This window comes from Aquarana catesbeiana, linkage group LG02 (genome assembly GCF_042186555.1).
Source record: "Aquarana catesbeiana isolate 2022-GZ linkage group LG02, ASM4218655v1, whole genome shotgun sequence".
Lineage (NCBI taxonomy): Eukaryota > Metazoa > Chordata > Amphibia > Anura > Ranidae > Aquarana > Aquarana catesbeiana.
Genome location: NC_133325.1, coordinates 657,535,017 through 657,556,113, shown reverse-complemented (window position 1 = coordinate 657,556,113; position 21,097 = coordinate 657,535,017).

The window sequence follows — 21,097 nt, the reverse complement described above, 5'->3', positions numbered from 1 at the left end:
ATCCTTATGTTAATGCACTTACCTTCAGAGTTCACGTGACATACAGTTTAAAGCAAGCTGTGGATCAGTGCTTGTCTTCTCTCAATGAGATGATTATGCCTCGCTTTGGTTGTGTTATTCGCATTCTCTGTCTTTCACTTAGCTGGCTTCTCGTCACTTTTTTTTTTTTTTTTGCTATAAAAACGTATTTTTTATAAAATATTATTATAAAAAAACATATTAAACTTTCCTAAGAAATTATTAGGAAAACCGCAAGGGGGGGGCGTGACAGTAAGCTGACTAGCATGGACGCTTAGGAGCTCAGCTCTCTCCTAGCCCGCAGTTACACAGCACAGTAGGGGACTTTCCTCACCTGCTACATGGGCTGATCCAGGACCATCCGCTCTACCAAAGCCCGGGGCTCCTCACAACCCCCCTCCGGGTTCCTCTAGCAGCCTCCGTGATTACTTTATCCCGGCTGACATGCCGCCGGGCGAAACGGACAAGGTGGTGCCGGATTCTTCTCCCTCCCGCTCCCGAGTCTCTCCTCGGCTCGCCTCCTTGACCACCACAATGAATAGGGCCCCCGCAGACTTCTCACTGCTGGCTCCGGAGTGCAGACGTCCACCAACCTCAGCAGGAGCGGTGAGTCTATATCCTCTGGCGGCCCCCTCCATGGCTGCGCCACGCGGAGCACAGGCCGCCCCATCAGGCCAGACGCCTCTGTCCTATACACAATGCACGGACGCCTTCCGGCGCCTGCTGCGGATGGCTTCAGATCCCTGCATCCATGGGTATAACCCTGGCTCCCCCACATCCTTGTGACATGGACTTTTCTGTTCCTCCAGGCCCACCATGTGCCGCTGACCAGTCCTACAGGGAGCCATACATCCCATAATGCTTCCATCTCCACACCTGCCTCTCCCAAGTCTCAGAGGTAGCCTAGATTCTGGGACCCCAGCTCTTCCCGGGGGGGGGCAGAGCCCCTCACATCCTTTGCTCAAGCAGTTCGTTCCTCTGCTTCTTTTCAAAAAGGGGGACTCACCACGCCTGCCCCCTCACCTCCACACTCCCCAATCTGGTATGAACCGTGGGACCCCTCTTTGCAGCCTGCTCCACATGCTGCCCATGCGGCACAACTACTGCTGCCTTCTCCCTCTCATCCACCTCCTCAGCTGATGGCAACTACTCCTCTCTACCAAATGCCCACTTCCTGGCAATCTTATCTTCAAGCTATTCCTACCAAGGAGGACTTTAAGCAGCTAATTGAGGATGTCAAGTCCACATGCCGCACAGAGATCCAGGCCCTCCCCACAGATCATAAACATTTGGCGGATAGAGTCGAGGTGGCAGAAAAGGAGATACAGGAAACCAAATTGGCAGTCCATCGCACCCAACTCCAAGGGGGCGATCATCGTCTCCTTCTAAGAGATATGTAAAGTCATGTTGAGGACTTAGACAATAGAGGATGAAGGAATAACATCTGGGTGAGGGGCAACTTATTGGGAGAGTCTTCTACTAAACACATTGCGATGGACAGAGCCCACCTTGCCTTACGACCTAAGGGTCCCTCTTCTAAGCCACAAAATGTTTTTTGCAGGGTCCACTCCTATCCTTTGAAGGAAGACATCATGCGAAAAGCCGTTCTATCCGCAAAGTGGTCTTTGAAGACATCCAAATACAGCTATACCCAGATCTCTCCTGGATCACCCTCCAAAATCACAGACTCCTCCAACCCCTTCTATGCATGCTACAGGAAGAGGACATTTACCGTTGGGGATTCCCTTTCAGCCTCATCGCGCTGCAGATCTGCCCACTTTCTGCGATACCTTGGAGATACCCGTCCCTAAGCTTCCTGACTGGGACCTTGTGTCTACATCCCCTCACCTACCCACAGTATGGCAAAAGGTCTCCCCAGCTAAGCGATCTCGAGGACCGGATACCCCCCGCAAGGCTACTAAATACAGAAATGGATTAACTGCCTGAGGTTCTAATCCCTGCTGTATATACTCTTTAAACTGATACCTAATTGTTGACCATGGTTCTATCCTCCATAATGGCATTTTCATAGTCCCCATATGTCCTGTAGTTTCCTTGGTGTTACGTTATGGGCTCAGTTTGGATGAGACCTGAGAGCGGTCGGCTCTTTCTTCACTAATGCCCTCTACCTAATTTCTCAAAGTTCCCTCACTATTGACCACCTCTGTGTCCCCCTGACCCTTTTTCTGGTTAAGTGGACATACAGGAACTTTTTATAGTTTTAAGGCCTGATAGGATTGTTACAATTTGTTTATAATGTATGCTGTACACTCTTTATGTTTTGTTGTGCTAACTTCTTTTTTCTTTCCAACCTTTTCTCTTTCTTCTCTTCTCCATCAGTTCATCATATGGCTCTCTCCATCTGCTTGGGGTCTCTCTGGAGAATAAGTTCCTTTGGCTACGGTTATCCTGCTGCCTTCTCTGCTTTTATCCAACACAATGGTTATGTTTTTGTCACTGAATATTCATGGCCTAAATTCTAATAGAAAGAGGCATCTGGCACTTAGGGAATTTAGAGATTCGGGGCTGATGCCATTTTAATTCAAGAGACTCATTTTAACAGGGGGGGCTTCTTCGCATTCAGGTCCAAATATTATCCTCGGGCCTATCAGGCCTTTAACCCTCACAAGAGAGCAGGTGTTGCTATACTTTTTTAAACGTGGCTCCCCATTTACCTGTTCTGAATCCTACATCGATCCACGGGGCTATTTATCTTACGTGGCCTATGGCAGACGCAAGCAGTTACTTTTTGTGCCCTATATGTTCCGAATGTCTGACAAATTAGTTTCCTGACTAGAGTTCTTTTCCGTCTTTTTCGCTCAGATCATGAATATCTGACTATAGAGGGAGACTTCAATTCATACCATTCTGCTGCTCTCGATCGCCACGTGGTGGACCCCCGGGGCTCGCAAACCCGAGTTCTTAGAGACTCGCAGCTTTTCCGTCAACTCACTAGAAGATATGCCCTTTGTGAGGCCTGGCAGGTTCTCCTCCCTGGGGATCGATAGTACGTGTTTTACTTCGCCCCTCATCGCACACATTCACGCATAGACTATTTTTTTTTTTTTTTGTTAATAACTCTATCCTTAGAATCATGCAATCTGCATGCATATTTCCGATCTTGTGGTCCGACCACGCTCCTATTCTGTTCACATTATCCTTAGGTACTTCTAATCATAGGCCTTGCCACTGGCAATTGAATAACTTCCTCCTGCAACACCTTCGCTTTAGGTCAGAGCTGGAGTCCACTTTGAAATCTTACTTTGTTGAAAACAATACTCCTGGCATATCTCTTTCCACTCTCTGGGGAGCTCATAAGGCTGTTCTCTGAGGTCGATGCATCGCAATCTCTTCAGCTTTGAAAAAAGATGCCCGGGCTGTTAAATTGCAAACTGAAAAGGAACCTAGGGCCTTAGAGCACCGGTTGAATACTGCCCCATCCTTACTCTTGCTCAAAAAACGTATCCGCTTATGCAGGTCTCTAAAAGACTTGGCGCTGGGCCAAGTAGAAATAGCCTTGGTTAGGCTGAAACAGCTATACTAGGACAAAAGGTAATAAGGCCCACTCTCTATTAGCTACAAAGTTGCGTGACCGTACCCATATGACAGCAAATCAAGAATAGGTTAGGCTGTTTATTGTTTCACCCTCAAGGTGTTATTCATTTCTTTGAGGAATTTTACACTGATTTATACAATAACAAGAGCTCACAACTGTCCCTGGTTTCGAGGGACTGTCCCTGATTTGGAACATAGTTCCTCTGTCCCTCCTTCCTCCTCATGTGTCCCTCATTTTGGTCTGATCTATATAGTTGTATATAAAATGCACTTTTTATCTATCAAAAAATGTTTCCCAGTGCTAAACCTTTCATCCAATTTCAAAATTGCTGCATTTGTAAATTTCAAAAGCCAGTATAAAGTAATAGTAGTGACAAAAAAAGGACTGGTGAGTTTTTTTTGTATAATTCTCCTTTAAAGGGGGCGTGGTAGGGGATGTGTCCTAAGCCTACATACTTTTGCTAATAGGTGTCCCTCGTTCCCATCTCAAAAAGTTGGGAGGTATGCAATAACCCTGGTATACCTCATGACCCTCCATCTTATGACCTAATCGACCGCATGCATCAATATCTCGAGCAGAGTGGGGTCTCCAGACTCTAGTCCTCTGATCTTCTCTCTCTTAATGCACCCATCACTGAGGAAGAAATTGAGTTAACTATCAAAACCCTACTTTCCCATAAAGCCCCCGGTCTAGACTAGAAGTCCTTTCTTCTCTGTTACTTCCCCATATGTGCAAACTCTTTTTTATTCAAGACGTTTTTCTTCAAGACACCCCTATTCCACCTGAAATGCAGAGATTTTTATAACTTTGATTCCTAAACCAGATAAAAACCCCTCCCTGTCTGCTAGCTATAGGCCCATAGCCCTCCTGAATTCAGATTTAAATTTTTTTACCAAACGTCTTTCAGTCCGCCTAAATACTGTTCTCCCTTCCCTGATTTATAAAGATCAGGTAGGCTTCGTTCCCCTTTGTCAGGCCAGGAACAATACTAGAAAAGTCATAGACTTGATCGACGTGGCAAACAGGGAGGGTGTGCAGCGTCCTTGATACTTAGCTTGGATTCAGAAAAGGCTTTTGGTCACCTTGGCTGGCCTTTCCTGTTCACTACTTTATGCCACATAGGATTTAGAGGGGCTTTCCTAAGAGCTAGCCAACTCCATTATAGCAACCTGACGTCCCAAGTGAAAACTCCCTATGCCCTCTCCTCTTCCTTTCAAGTAACTAATGGTACCCGACAGGGCTGTCCACTCTCTCCTTTGTTATTTGCATTGTGTGTTGAACCCTTGGCTGCATCTATCCATAGAATATGGATATGGACATTCAGGGCATATCGGTTAGAGGTAGGGAATTTAGAATCTCATTGTTTGTGGATGATATTATCCTTACTCTGACCTGACCCAGGATCTCCCTACTGAATTTGCATGCTGAACCCAATCGTTACGGAGCCCTCTCGGGATATAAAATAAATACGTCTAAATCGGAGGCCCTCTCGGTTAACATACACGAACATGAAGTTAAACACCTAATGACTTGTTTCCCCTACACTTGGAAATCTACCTGCTTAAAATATCTAGGGGTCTATATCACCCTGAAGTTTAATACACTATACCAGGAAAATTTTCTCCCTCTCTATCGACTTATTAGGTCAACGCTGCAACAATGGAAGAAACATCACATCTCCCTTTTGGGACGTATTGCCTCTGTTAAGATGTCTATTTTTACTTAGCTTTTATATCTGTTCCAAACACTACCAATCCCTGTCACCTATGTACACTTGAAAAAATTACAAGTTGATCTGCTTCACTATGTTTGGAACTACAAAAGGCACAGGATACCCCGCTCAGTGCTTATGACGTCACGTTTAGATGGTGGTCTAGCATTTCCCAACCTTATAAAATATTATTAAGCAACCCAATTACGTGCTGTAGGCTCTTGGTTTACTCAGCGCTCATATAACAAATGGACAGAAATCGAAAAGATATGGCTGGCGCCTGTACATCCTAATAACCTACTTTGGGACGCGAATGCAGAGGTAGATCCTAGTCGTATGTTGGGAGCCATGTCCCAGCTTAGAACGATCTGGCATAAGCTTTCATGCCAATATGCGCTTAAATCTGAAAAATCATTGTTGACCTCTTTTCTCTATGATCCCAAGGTGCCTGATCTCCTCACTAACTGGATGTCCTTGCCCTGGGCATTGCAAAACTTATTTCATTTTGGCCATTTGGTAGACCCTAGGTCTCGCAAATTATTGCCATTTGCTGAACTTCAGGACAAATTTGATTTACCCCACCAGGTGTTTTATGGATATCTGCAGATCAACCATTATGCCCAATATATAGCTTCAAACCTGCAATTTTCCTCTCCGTCCTCTTTTGAACGCATTGTCTTGGAAGGCTCTGCATGGCAGGGACTGATCTCCAACATTTACCAGATACTGAAAGCCTACTCCATTCCAGCTCAAGGTAAACACTTGTACAAGCTCAGATGGAAGAAGGCGTTCTAGAGGCATGGCGGGTGATCTGGTCTCAGGAAGCTAAAAGTTCCTTCTGCACTCTTTATAAGGAAAATGCCTATAAAATTCTCTACTTTTGGTATCTGACACTGGATGTTCTCCATGCCATCTATCCTACTAGCTCAGACCGATGTTGGCGCTGTCATAGGGATAAAGGTACCCTCCTTCACACAGTATATTGGAACTGCCCCTTGATTACCCCTTTTTGGCATTTAACTCAACAGCTGTTGGGTCGCCTTTTTTGAGGTGCCCATCCCTATGACCCCAAAACTCTTCTTGCTGGGCCTCTCTCCGCTGAAAATTGCTGAACCTATAAGAAACTGCTCCTCCACATTCTCACGTCTTATCGCCCTTAACTGGAAAAGGCGTTTCCCTCCCACTTCAGACGTATTGTATGCTAGGATTAAATATGTGGAGTTGATAGAGAAAATTATATATCATAATCATGTTTGGGAGCTATGGCATCTCCAGGAGGATCCCCCTTGAGCTTGTGAACAGGCTGCTATGATGACTCCCTTCTTCTTCTTCTTCTATCTCTCCCTTTCTTTCTGTTTTTATTTTATTTTTCATGAGTTATTTTAAGTTATATTATTTATTTTTTCTGCTGCTTTTTAGTGCTACAATGTTCCAGTAGTAATAATGTTGTAACTGAAACCATGCTATTAATAATAGTAAGACCCCTTTCACACCGAGGGCGTTTTGCAGGCGCTATAGCATTAAAAATAGCGCCTGCAATCCGCCCTCAAACAGCTGCAGCCTTGTCTCCAGTGTGAAAGCCCGAGGGCTTTCACACTGGAGCGCTGCGCTGGCAGGACGTCAGGAAAAGTCCTGCCAGCAGGTTCTTTGGAGCGGTGAAGGAGCGGTGTGTTTACCGCTCCTCCACCACTGCTCCCAATTGAAATCAATGGGGCAGCGCTGAGATACCGGCAGCAAAACGCTGCTATTGCGGCGCATTGCGGTCGGTTTTAACCCTTTCTCGGCCGCTAGCGGGGTGCTTTTACCCCCCGCTAGCGGCTGAGAAAGGGTTAAAACCGACCGCAATGCGCCGCAATAGCAGCTAATCCGACGGTAAAACGCCGCTAAAAATAGCGGCGTTTTACCGCCGACGCTATGGGCGGCCCGGTGTGAAAGGGCTCTTATGCTCATGGATGTTTCAAAATATCTTTATTGTTTGAAAAAGCGCTCTTCGTGAACATTGCGCTTACACTCCGGGTCACCAAATCCTGGGCTGTTTCTGAAGCCCACACTGCTCTCCTAGCCTTTTCGCAGATGTCCAGCTGGGCTGTTCCTGGATCCCGCAGCCGCTCACTGAGCCTCTTCGCAGCCGCCCATTTAGTTCACAGCATGGCTGGGGCAGAGACTAGAGGTCAGCTGACTAGTGAGGAATGTGAAGTGGGAGGGGCTGGAGGAGATCCTATCTCCTGATTTCAGCATAGGTGTCACTGCTACAAGACACCACAAAGTCGGAGACACAGTGAAGCCAGAGACACAGTGAGTAACACTACCTGTGATTATAGTTGCCATTAAAAGTCCCCACTACAGTTCTCAGATCAGCAGATGACCTTGATCAAGAACACCTAAGTTGGCTGTTTAGAACTCCCCCCAGCACTGCCACTCATCCCATTCCCCCACCAAGGAGTAAGAGAACGAATAAAAACAGAGAATACATGGAAGGGAGAGGAAAAGAGGGGGAGGAACAAAGAAAAAGGGGAGAGAAAGAATAAGAAAAAAGAACAAGAAAGATGGCTAGAGAAAGTGATGGGGAAAAAAACAAGAAATTAGCATAGAGAGAGAGAGAGAGATAAAAGGGAAAGAAAGAAGAACAAAGAGAAAGAGTGGAACATCCTAAAATGTACCATAAGGGGTTTTAATACTGTACGAGTGGAAGGGACTTGGGGAGCGCTAAATGTCTGTGGGTTAGGGGTGCAAATTACTTGTCTTGCCTTGGGTGCTGACAACACACGCTACGAAAATAATTTTACTGTTAGGGTCCCCACAACTTGGGAAATTTTATCAAGGGGCCAAGGTTGAGAACCACTGCCCTAATCTGTAATCAGACTACATTTTCCAAGAATCCTTGGAATTGCAATGAATGTGGGAGGTACACTAGGCTTGTACATGTAAATGTGAACAAGCCCACTTTAACATCAATCACACCCCTCATTCTGCAGCCAGCTACTCAGTAACACACAGTATGATAGGTTACAGTTTTATGAATGCAAAGCATTTTAATATAAATGCACAATAATATAATATACATTTAGTGCATTTAATATAAATGCAAACCAGTGCCACATTTCAGGGACCACCAGTGCCGCATCTCAATGACCACCAGTGCCACATGTCAGGGACCACCACTGCCGCATGTCTGTTCCACCAGTGCCACATCATGTCAGGGACCACCAGTGCCGCATGTCAGGGACCACCATGTCAGGGACCACCAGTGCCACATATCAGGGACCACTAGAGCAGGATCATTATCAGAAATCGCTTGTATGACATAGCGGGGATCTCTAGCTGTGACGGGTATTGTATATGAGAACACTGATCGCTGATGTCCCGCCTCCCGCCGGTATTGGAACAGTGCGCTGCCAATCACAATACTGGCGGGAGGCGGGACATCAGTGATCGGTGTTCTCATATACAATACCCGTCACAGCCAGAGATCCCCGCTGTGTCATACAACTGATTTCTGATAATAATTCCCACTCTGCACGGAGATGGCGGGGACAGAGTGGAGGGGTGGTGACTGGCAGGATCAGAGGAAGAGGAGGGAGGAGAAAGGAGAAGGAGGACACCTCCTCCATGGGCAGCATAGACCAGAAATGGAGAGGAATTACAGAGTGTAGAAGAACATGGATGACATAGTTGGTGAAGGTAGGAGATTAGCAAAAAGGACATGGAAAATGTTTTTTGCCCGGAGTTCTGCTTTAAATACAATTGACATACAGTACAGGGCTAAATTCTGGATATTCAGGATATATTCTGATGTTTTTGGAAGCCGTCTTTCTAATCCAGACAAACCTATAGTCTGAGGGATAGCCAACTCTCTTGGTGGTGCTGCCTATAAAATAGTCCCAAAGCCACATGCTGCTACTGTGCTTCCTCAGCTTGGTTCAGGCTACCATACGTGTGTTCTGTGTGTCAAACATGAAATATGAACAAAGCATATCCCTCTGTAGTGTATTTGCCTCAGTCTAGAGCACATTTCTGTCTGCTACTTTGTTCCTCTGCATGAGTCACTTCTAACACGTTTTCTTCACACCAAGAGAAAAAAAGGTGAAAAAAGCTCCAGCTGATTGACAGCCTCAACTTTGTTCCTGTGTGCTCTGTGAAGAGGTGGGTGTGTCCCTTCCCTTCAATCAGCTCTCAGAGCTCTCATCACTGAACTCTGCAGAGTGTAACTTCAGCTCCCTGCTCCCTTTTTTTTCTGAATGCTCAGACAAGCTTAAAAATGTCTGAACTTTGAACGAGAAGACTGCAGATGAACAGAACTTATGTAGGAGGATTAGTTTATTCTCTGTGTGTCACCTGAGGCCAGTCACTTCACTGGGTATATGTGAGGGTTTACAACAACTTTAAGGGACTATCTTTCTTTTTCCCTCAGCCCCCCCTTTCCGCCTCAGTTGTCCCTCTTTCTGGTTTCATGTATATACCTCTATAAAAATGCACTATTTAAATAACAAAACTGTTATACTACACTAAACCTGTTATCCAACCTTTAAATTATTTTATTTATTATTTTAAAAAGTCAAAATAAAGGAAAACAAGTGGAAAAAAATAACACGTGCTTAAAGTGTAAGTTCACCTTTTCACAAAAAATTATGAAAAAGGTGAACTAACACCATACAACTTCTCCACCCCCCCCGATCCCTGCTGTACTTACCTCTGTTGATGATTAGCTTTCACTGTGTCAGGGCTGGGCTCTTTCTACTTAACAAGCAGCTCTTTTCTTTCAGTGCTCAGAAGCTGCTTAATTACCAGCCACTCTTTGTTACCACAATGGCTCACCTGGTTACCATTAACCTGCCTCATTAGTCCATCCTACAGCCAGACCCTTTTTGCTATTGAGGCCGGGTTCACACTGGTACGACACAACAGTAGTACAACTGTGGATCCGACTTTGCCCTGCGACTTGAAGTCCGACATCTGTCCGAATTCAATGAACGGGGATCCGACTTTGATCCCGACAATGCAGGCACTTTGTGTCTGGTATGAATCTATAGGGGGAACTCAATGCCAAATTTGAAAAAAAGAAACGGTATGGGTTCCATACTGGTACTGCTCCAAGAGCATACCAGGCCCTTTGGTCTGGTATGGATTTTAAGGAGAACCCCCACGTCGAAAAAACAGCGTGGGGTCCCCCCAAAATCCATACCAGACCCTTATCGGAGCACACAGCCCGGCAGGTCAGGAAAGGGGATGGGGATGAGCGAGCACCCCCCTCCTGAACCATACCAGGCCACATGCCCTCAGCATGGGGGGGGGGTGGGTGCTTTGGGGCAGGGGGGCAATTGGTTTGCTCAAAAGTTATAGCATTTACAAAATAGGGTATAGTTTTATGGCATTTTTATTAATAATTTTTTTCTACTAGTAATGGTGGCAATCAGCGATTTTTATCATGACTGCGACATTATGGCGGACACATCATACATTTTTTACACATTTTTGGGACCATTGTCATTTATACAGCAATCAGTGCTATAAAAATGCACTGATTCCTGTGTAAATGACACTGGCAGTGAAGGGGTTAACCACTAGGGGGCGGGGAGGGGTTAAGTCAGTACTAGGGAGTGATTCTAACTGTAGGGGGGATGGGCTAGCTGTGACACATCACTGATCTCTGCTCCCGATGACAGGGAGCAGAGATCAGTGACACTGTCACTAGGTAGAATGGGGAGAGGCTGTTTACATCAGCCTCTCCCCGTTCGTCCTCTCCGCGAGGCGATCGCGGGTATCCCTGCGGCGATCGAGTCCGCGGGACCCGCGACCCGACTCACGGTGCTCGCGGAGGCGCGTGTGCACAGTGGCAAATTCAAAGTAACGTACCGGTGATAGATAAAACATGAAAGGGGGTCTACTAGAAAAGCTATTTTGTTTCTGCCTGTATTGCTGAAAGGAAGTTAGGGTCATTCTCTTCAACAGAGCCCAGGATGTAAAAACCTTACAGAGGTTTCGAATCTGGACATACACTTTAACCACCTCAATACAGTGCACTTTCACCCCCTTCCTGCCCAGGCCATTTTTCAGCTTTCAGCGCTGTCACACTTTAAATGACAATTGCGCGGTCATGCAACACTGCACCCAAATTAAATTATCATTTTTTTCCCACAAATAGAGCTTTCTTTTGGTGGTATTTGATCATCTCTGCAGTTTTTATTTTTTGCGCTATAAACAAAAGAAGAGTGACAAGTTTGAAAAAAACACAATATTTTTTACTTTTTGCTATAATAAATATCCATTTTTTTTTTTTAAACAATTTTTTTCCTCAGTTTAGGCCGATATGTATTCTTCCACATATTTTTGGTAAAAAAAAAAAATCTCAATAAGCGTATATTGATTGGTTTGCGCAAAAGTTATAACGTCTACAAAATAGGGGATAGATTTATAGCATTATTATTTATTTTTTTTACTAGTAATGGCGGCGATTTTTATCATGACTGCGATATTGCGGCGGACATATCGGACACTTTTGACACATTTTTGGGACCATTCACATTTATACAGCGATCCGTGCTATAAAAATGCACTCATTGCTGTATAAATGTGACTGGCAGGGAAGGGGTTAACACTAGGGGGTGATCGAGGGGTTAATTATGTTTCCTAGGGAGTGATTCTAACTGTAGGGGGAGGGGACTCCATTGATCTCCTCTCCCCTGACAGGATGTGGATATGTGTGTTTACATACACAGATCCACAGTCCTGCTCTGTTACTGGGCAATCGCGGTTGCCCAGCGGACATCATGGTCGCCGGGCACGCGCATCGGGTCCCCAGTGACGTGGAGGGCGGACTTTCACACTAGGGCTACAGAAGAGGCAGTTTACAGGAGCTTTTCAGGCGCTATTTTTAGCGCAAAAACGCCTGTAAAACGCCTCAGTGTGAAAGTAGCTTTATTGCTGTGTTACAATTGAGAAGATCACTTCTGTTGCTGTCTCAATCACAACTCAACAGAAAGTGAGAGGAAATCTCAGCTTAGACAGTTCTCACTGAAATGGATTTCTCCATTGGGAGATCACCCTCTACCACTGTCCTGGTGATAGCTCTAATACCTCTAACATTTTAGATTTTGCTTCACTTCCTTTTTTTTTGTGACAAAAGTCACTAGTTAATGAGAATGAATTTCCCCAATCACCTGGTTGTAATCCTGAACCTTCTGAATGCTCTTCTGTTGGTGGCATTGTATGTTACCCATTTAGTTGTATCAGTATCAATGTCATGTATTAGTTCTTCTATGGGCCAGCTCTCTGGAAACCATGTCTGATGTACTTGAGAGCATTATCAAAGGATTTGCTTTGCAAATTTTGACCGTTCCCCTCCCCATTTGCATGGGCTTGCGCCTGGCATGCAGAATGTGCATAGCCAATTTGTACACTTATACTTGGAACAATTTAGACAGGAGGCAATTAACCTACCAGCATGTCTTTGGAGTGTGGGAAAAAAACGGAGTATCTGGAGGAAACCTGCATGTCCACAGGCAAAATGAAGATATTGTCTTGGTTGAGATACAGATCAGGGACCCCAGTTCTGCAAGACATAAGGAACTAAGTTGGTGTTGGAGCAGGGTGGCCCTACCATGGGTCTATTGGCCCCAGGTGGCACTTTAGATGGGCACCAAACTGACGCCCAAGATTTTTTTTCCCAGCAGTTTTTTGTGTCATCTAGGGGCAGACAGGACAAAAAGGGTGTGCATCATTTTTTCTAGTAGTTGCTGCTGAACTTCTGGATGGCCAAATGTTGCATAACCTGTAACGCTCAAAAATTACTATACAGCCATAGCTTGCCATTATACTACCCTAGCCTGCCCCCCTACTACTCTAGTCGGCCCCTATACTGCCCTAGCCTGTCAATATACTACCCTAGCCTGTCTATATACTACCCTAGCCTGCCCCTATACTGCCCTAGCCTGTCAATATACTACAAAGAAAAACAGAGCTGGTATGAGATGGGTAGAGGTGATACTCAGTCCCCAATAGTATGCACACAACAAAATGGCCAATGGGACTTTTAAAGAGTACACCTCAAAACGTGCCAAGTAAAATTTATAAATGATTTATTAACAAACATTTAAAAACAACAAATTGTAAGTGAAATATACTGGATCTTATATGTAAATGTTTGGTACCCCTCCCCCCTTTTTTTTGTACTGGTTTATTTATTCATTTGTGCTTTTGATCTCCAGGCATCTATCTTTGCTTCTCCCGAAGAAGTAAGACTCCTCTCACGAAACGTGTCGAGACCTAGCACAGCTATCTCAGACTGTTGGCAGTCATTTTCATGACATATCCAGGCCTCACGGAAAGGTTTATTACATGAATGTAAAATTTATTAATATGTTGATGCTTAATATATTTTCTTTTTTCTGTATTACATGTTGTTTTTAAATGTTTGTTAATAAATAATTTCTAAATTTTACTTGGCACGTTTTGAGGTGTACTCTTTAAAAGTCCCATGGGCAATTTTGTTTTTTGTTGTGTCCTGTCCATATACTACTCTGGCCTGTCTATATACTACCCTAGCCTGTCCATATACTTCCCTAGCCTGTCTATATACTACCCTAGCCTGTCTATATACTACCCTAGTCTGTCTGTATACTACCCTAGCCTGTCTATATACTACCCTAGCCTGTCTATATACTACCCTAGCCTGTCTATATACTACTCTAGCCTGCCCCTATACTGCCCTAGCCCACACCTATACTGCCCTTTGCTGGACCCCTGGATTTGAACATAATAGTATGTCATATAATTTTGCAAATAGACAAGGTGCTGTTGCATGTAAATCTGACTTCCTGGTAAATTTAATTTTAGTTTTAAATATCATGATATGAAATAATGGATGTAGGCATGATTTTTTTTTTGGGGGGGGGGCATCTCTGTACAGTTCTTAGCCCTGACCACACCCACTACTTACATGGCCGTACCGAGCGTGCTACTTTACTTCTGGGTCGGGAAGTTGGCGGGGGGGTATGAGTACCTACACCTATTTTTTGAGAAAAAAAATAATCCTTCTCTTACCACCATATGCTTTTATGATATGTGTTGTCATTTTTTATATAAATGAATTACATTTGTAAGGGATTAATTAGGGATGAGCTTGGGTTTGGTCTGAACCTGGATGTTAGCTGTCATTGCTGCCAATGAGCTGCAGGCAGGAAATTCCACACCCCACTGCTGCACTTACAAGCCTGGGGATGCTTGTGACATAATTGATCTAATATGTACCCATCTCAGGTCAATGTTAGGAGCATCCCTACCCCTCTGTATACATGGGGGAATCTCCCATCCAGACCTCATTTACCCAGCAATAACAGATCTATCCTGGATTCAGACCGAACCCAGCTCAACCCTAATCTTTACAATTGTCTTCTGTGCTGGGTGCCTTAAATTTGGCCACGATAAATATACTTTTCCCTTTCCAACAGCCTTAAACATATGTGTGGCATCACAGCAAGTGGGCCCTTTTGCCCAGCCTCCACATATATGTGCTGCTGTGTTGTTCTGGGACATGCTCTATCGGCACCCCTAGAAATGAGACTGAGCTGTCACCAACAGCTCACGATCAACTACAAATGAATAGGCTCCTGATGAAGTCATTACCGTGCGGCCAATCACAGTGCCGCATGATTAAGGGCCTCTCCTACTGACCTTTGGCATCACAGCTCACTTAAAGAGCCGGCATCGGGGTGGGGGGGGGGGGTGTTGGTGGAAGGGGGGTTAGTGATGTTTTGGTTTCCTTATTAGTGGATTTGCTTGGAATATGCAAAATGTATCTAAACCCAAGAGCATATTCTGTGAATTTTGGTGTGCTTTGTGTATTTTTTTCCAGATCTGTGCAGTGATCCAGTTTGAAATGTTGCCTTTGTGCAGGAGCTTCCTGCTAGAGCCACAAAAGAAAAAAATAGAAAAGTGGCCCTTTTGGATTGTCCCCCCTATCACCCAATTGGTTTTTAAAGTAATTATATTCCTAATAGAGGTCTATGGTGACTGTTGAGTCATGTCTCTCTAGATTGGCTTTGCTGGTTCTTTCTGTTTTGTGTTTCAGGTTATAAACTGTCTGCTGTTGCCAGGAAGATTTACCTCAGATGCTGGGCAGATCTTCATTCAGCTGAGTGCTGGATTTTTGATAGATCTTCTAGGGGGAAAACAGCTAGCCAATGAGTGTAACCTTTTACTATATCCTCTCCTGTGCGCAGTCATGTTAGAACAGGAAGGGACCATCCCCAAACTGTTCCCACAAAGTTGGGAGCATGAAATTGTCCAAAATGTCTTGCTGATGCCTTAAGAGCTCCCTTCACTGAAACTATGGGGCCAAGCCCTGAAAAGCAACCCCACACCATAACCCTCCTCCACCAAATGATTTGGACCAGTGCACAAAGCAAGGCCCATAAAGTAAACTTCCTCTCCTTACACTTACCTATAGGTAAACCTATAATAAGGCTTACCTATAGGTAGCGAAAATATCTCCTAAATGCGTACCGTTTAGAAAATATTTCCATTACATGCAGCCGGTGACATCACTGGCACATGCGCTCTAAAGGAATGGGCTTGGGTGCTGTTCCTTCCGAGCCCCGTGCCGTGAACGGCCGCATGAGCGGGAGTGACGTTATCGCGGCTCCGGCCAATCGCAGCTCCGGAGCCCGCGGACCCAGAAGTAACTCCAGGAAAGATGTCAGCGGTGTGCTGGCACCGATGCAACAGCTTTGTTCTAAGGTATTACATAATGAGCGATGCATACTAGCTCATTATGCTTATGTCTTAAAAGTTTTTTTTTTCAGAGTATGCAACCTCTTTAACCCCTTCAAATCCGCGCTATAGCCGAATGACCGCTACAGCGCGGATCTGCTTTGCTGGGAGGCTGTCAATAGATGTCCTCCCCTTTGCACGCGCGCGGAGCGCGCTGTGATCACCCAAGTCAATGAGACTCGGGTGATCACAGATCGGAGTAAGGGGTTGATCCTGGCCCTTTACCACGTGATCAGCTGTCAGCCAATGACAGCTGATCACATGATGTAAACAGAAGAGCAGTAATCTTTTTTTTTCCTTCTCACGCTGACAGTGTGAGGAGAAAAAAAAGCCGATCACTGGCTTCTGTTGAAGAGACATCGGTCCCGAAGAGGAAGAGGCGAAGCCGCCTCATATGTGCCCACCAGTACCGCCTGCCAGTGCCACGAATCAGTGCCCACCAGTACATAAGTGCCAGCAATCAGTGCCACCTATCAATGCCCAAGAGTGCCACCTATCAATGCCCACCAGTGATGCCAATCAGTGCCACCTAGCAGTGCTGCCTATCAGTGTCACCTACCAGTGCCAATCAGTGCCCATCACTGCCACCCATCAGTGCTCATCACTGTCACCCATCAGTGCCCATCACTGCCACCCATCAGTGCCAGCTATCAGTGCCACCTATTAGTGCCCTTAAGTGCCACCTATCAATGCCCTTCAGTGCCCCTCATCAGTGCCACCTCTCAGTGCCCACCAATGCCACCTATCCGTGCCCACCAGTGCCACCTCATCAGTGCCCACCAGTGCCGCCTATTAGTGCCCATCAGTGCCACCTTATCAGTGCCCATCAATGCAGCCTATCCATGCCCATCAGTGCCCATCAATGCAGCCTATCAGTGCTCATCAGTGTAGCCTTATCAGCGTACATCAATGAAGGAGAAAAATTACCTGTTTGCAAAATTTATTAACAAAATATAAAACAGTTTTGTAATTTTTTTTTTAATCTCTTTTTGTTTTACCAAAAAAATAAAAAACCCAGCAGTGATTAAATACCACTAAAAGAAAGGTCTATTTGTAGGAAAAAATGATAAATATGTCATTTGGGTCCAGTGTTGTATGACCGCGCAATTGTCATTCAAAGAGTGACAGCGCTAAAAGCTGAAAATCGGTCTGGGCAGGAGGGGGGTTTAAGTGTCCAGTAAGCAAGTGGTTAAGAAAGTTGTAAGAATATTTGTTTGTTTTTCTAAACAATGTTTATTTTTGACTGCAGTGACAAGAAAAGTTGAAGGAGCAGGAAGGAATATTTTCCTGGAATGTATGTGGTTTTCGTTTGGTAAAGTCCGTAGATTTCAAAATCAAATGTTGAAAGCAAACAAAATCTTGAACTACTTTCGAAGGACATTGGAATGTTCTGAGAATTTTTGTACAAATTGTGGTTGGAAATTCTACTGGAGTATCCCCAGCTTAAAGCTGGTCATAGATGGGTAGAAATTTGAAAAAAAAATTCAAACTAAGAAAGTTTGTTTATTTTTCTAATCCTTAGTAGGTTAAATGGATGTTCATTTTTTGACTGCAGTGAAGAGAAACAATGATGGTGCAGGATGAAACATTTTTCTCAAAGGAAGCAACTTTTAACAGTATATGTGGTTGTCATTCGGTAAAGTCCATTAATTCCAGAATCAAATGTTAAAAGCAAAGTCTTTGGAAGGACAAAGAAATGTTCTGAGAATTTCCATACAAATTTTGGTTTAAAATTCTACTGATGTATAACCAGTTTAGGCTGGTTATAGATGGGTAGAATTTGACTAAATGTACCGGCCTCATATAATTGATTTAAATACCGTAGACCTTGGCTTGCCCACTGAAGACCACAGGAAAGTGAAAGGAAGCGAGGTAATCTAGGATTATGCCAAAGAGGTTAGTTAGGGGAGCTTATATGGCTATCCTCCCCTAATATATTAAAGCATTGGGCATAGATTCAGAGGGACATTTTAAGAATGGTAGTGCCTTCTTTTACTGGTAAAGAGTGTCTATACAAAAAACTGGATAGAGTTTCATACGATGAAACTATGTTAGCTTCCTTAGCGGTAGTGGCATTTTTAAGCTGTGGGAACCTCCACCAATATACATAATTGACTTGTGCTTCAAGATAGTACATACAGAGATTAGGAAGTGCCAGACCTCCCCTATTACTTGGTAATTGTAGGGTGGCTAGCGACATTCTAGGGGACTTGTGGTGCTCTAAAAAACTAGTAAGTATTGAGTCAATTTCGGCAAATTTACTTTTCGGTATCAAGACTGGGGAATTTGTTAAAATATTTAAAAATTTTGAAAAAAAGACCATCTTGAATAGGTTAACACGACCCATCAAAGAGAGAGGCAGATTAACCCTTTGAGCCGTTCTGGAACAGAAGGAGGAAATACAGGGGGCCAAATTATTTTCTTAAAACCTGGCTAAAGGAAGTTGAATTTTCACACCTAGATACCTAAATTTAGAGGTGATCTGCAGAGAACAATTCAGAGGCAACACAAAATCAGGAGTCTCATCTATCAAAAAAAATTTGATTTGCTCCAATAAACCTGAAATCCAGAGAACTGGCCAAAGCTCTGGATTACTTGCAGAACCTGTGGTAAGGTCATCCGCAGGTCCCTGAGATATATGAGCATATGGTCTGCATAAAGCAAGACTCGTTCCTCCAAGGAGACAATGGGAATCCCCTGAACCACCATGGGTAGAATTTTGAATGAAAATTCTTTGGAAAAAAATGTTCTAGGAAAGTTTGTCCATTTTTCGAATCACTAGTAGGTCCATTCTGTTCCTCCTTCCGTTCTCGAATGGAAGGCGGAAATACAGGGGGCCAAATTATTTTTGTAAAAACCTAGCTATAGGAAGTTGAATTTTCACACCTAGATACCTACATTTAGAGGTGATCCGCAGAGAACAATTCAGAGGCAAAACAAAATCAGGAGCCTCATCTATAAAAAAAAAATTTGATTTGCTCCAATTAACCAGAAATCCAGAGAACTGGCCAGAGCTCTGGATTACTTGCAGAACCTGTGGCAAGGTCGTTCCCGGGTCCCTGAGATATATGAGCATATGGTCCGCATAAAGTAAGACTCGCTCCTCCAAGGAGATGATGGGAATCCCCCGAACCACCATGGGTAGAATTTTGAATGAAAATTCTCTGGGAAAAAATGTTCTAGGAAAGTTTGTCCATTTTTTGAATCACTTAGTAGGTCCATTCCGTTCCTCCTTCCATTCTGGAACAGAAGGAGGAAATACAGAGGGCCAAATTATTTTAGTAAAAACCTAGCTAAAGGAAGTTGAATTTTCACAAATAGATACCTAAATTTAGAGGTGATCTGCAGAGAACAATTCAGAGGCAGCACAAAATCAGGAGTCTCATCTATCAAAAAAAGATTTGATTTGCTCCAATAAACCCGCAATCAGAGAACTGGCCAAAGCTCTGGATTACTTGCAGAACCTGTGGCAAGGTTGTCCGCGAGTCCCTGAGATATATGAGCATATGGTCCGCATAAAGCAAGACTCGTTCCTCCAAGGAGACGATGGGAATCCCCTGAACCACCATGGGTAGAATTTTGAATGAAAATTCTTTGGTAAAAAAATGTTCTAGGAAAGTTTGTCCATTTTTCGAATCACTAGTAGGTCCATTCTGTTCCTCCTTTCGTTCTCGAATGGAAGGCGGAAATACAGGGGGCCAAATTATTTTTGTAAAAACCTAGCTATAGGAAGTTGAATTTTCACACCTAGATACCTACATTTATGCCACGTACACACGGTCGGACTTTTCGTCTACAAAAGTCCAACGGACGCTGACGGACTAAAGCTGGCTGGTAATCCGATCGTGTGTGGGCTTCTCCGGACTTTCAACTGACTTTTTTAGCCTCAAATCCGACGGACTTTAGATTTGAAACATGCTTCAAATCTTTACGTCGTAACTACGACGGACCCCGAAATCCGCTTGTCTGTGTGCTAGTCCGACGGACAAAAACCCACGCTAGGGCAGCTATTGGCTACTGGCTATGAACTTCCTTATTTTAGTCCGTTGTACGTCATCACGTACGAATCCGTCGGACTTTTGTGTGGTCGTGTGTAGGCAAGTCCGTTCGTTAGAAAGTCTGCCGCAAGTCCGCCGAAAGTCCGCCGGAAGTCTGTCGGACAGGCTGTCGGACTTTTGTAGCTGAAAAGTCCGACCGTGTGTACGCGGCATTAGAGGTGATCCGCAGAGAACAATTCAGAGGCAAAACAAAATCAGGAGCCTCATCTATAAAAAAAAAAATTTGATTTGCTCCAATTAACCAGAAATCCAGAGAACTGGCCAGAGCTCTGGATTACTTGCAGAACCTGTGGCAAGGTCGTTCCCGGGTCCCTGAGATATATGAGCATATGGTCCGCATAAAGTAAGACTCGCTCCTCCAAGGAGATGATGGGAATCCCCCGAACCACCATGGGTAGAATTTTGAATGAAAATTCTCTGGGAAAAAATGTTCTAGGAAAGTTTGTCCATTTTTTGAATCACTTAGTAGGTCCATTCCGTTCCTCCTTCCATTCTGGAACAGAAGGAGGAAATACAGAGGGCCAAATTATTTTAGTAAAAACCTAGCTAAAGGAAGTTGAATTTTCACAAATAGATACCTAAATTTAGAGGTGATCTGCAGAGAACAATTCAGAGGCAGCACAAAATCAGGAGTCTCATCTATCAAAAAAAGATTTGATTTGCTCCAATAAACCCGCAATCAGAGAACTGGCCAAAGCTCTGGATTACTTGCAGAACCTGTGGCAAGGTTGTCCGCGAGTCCCTGAGATATATGAGCATATGGTCCGCATAAAGCAAGACTCGTTCCTCCAAGGAGACGATGGGAATCCCCTGAACCACCATGGGTAGAATTTTGAATGAAAATTCTTTGGTAAAAAAATGTTCTAGGAAAGTTTGTCCATTTTTCGAATCACTAGTAGGTCCATTCTGTTCCTCCTTCCGTTCTCGAATGGAAGGCGGAAATACAGGGGGCCAAATTATTTTTGTAAAAACCTAGCTATAGGAAGT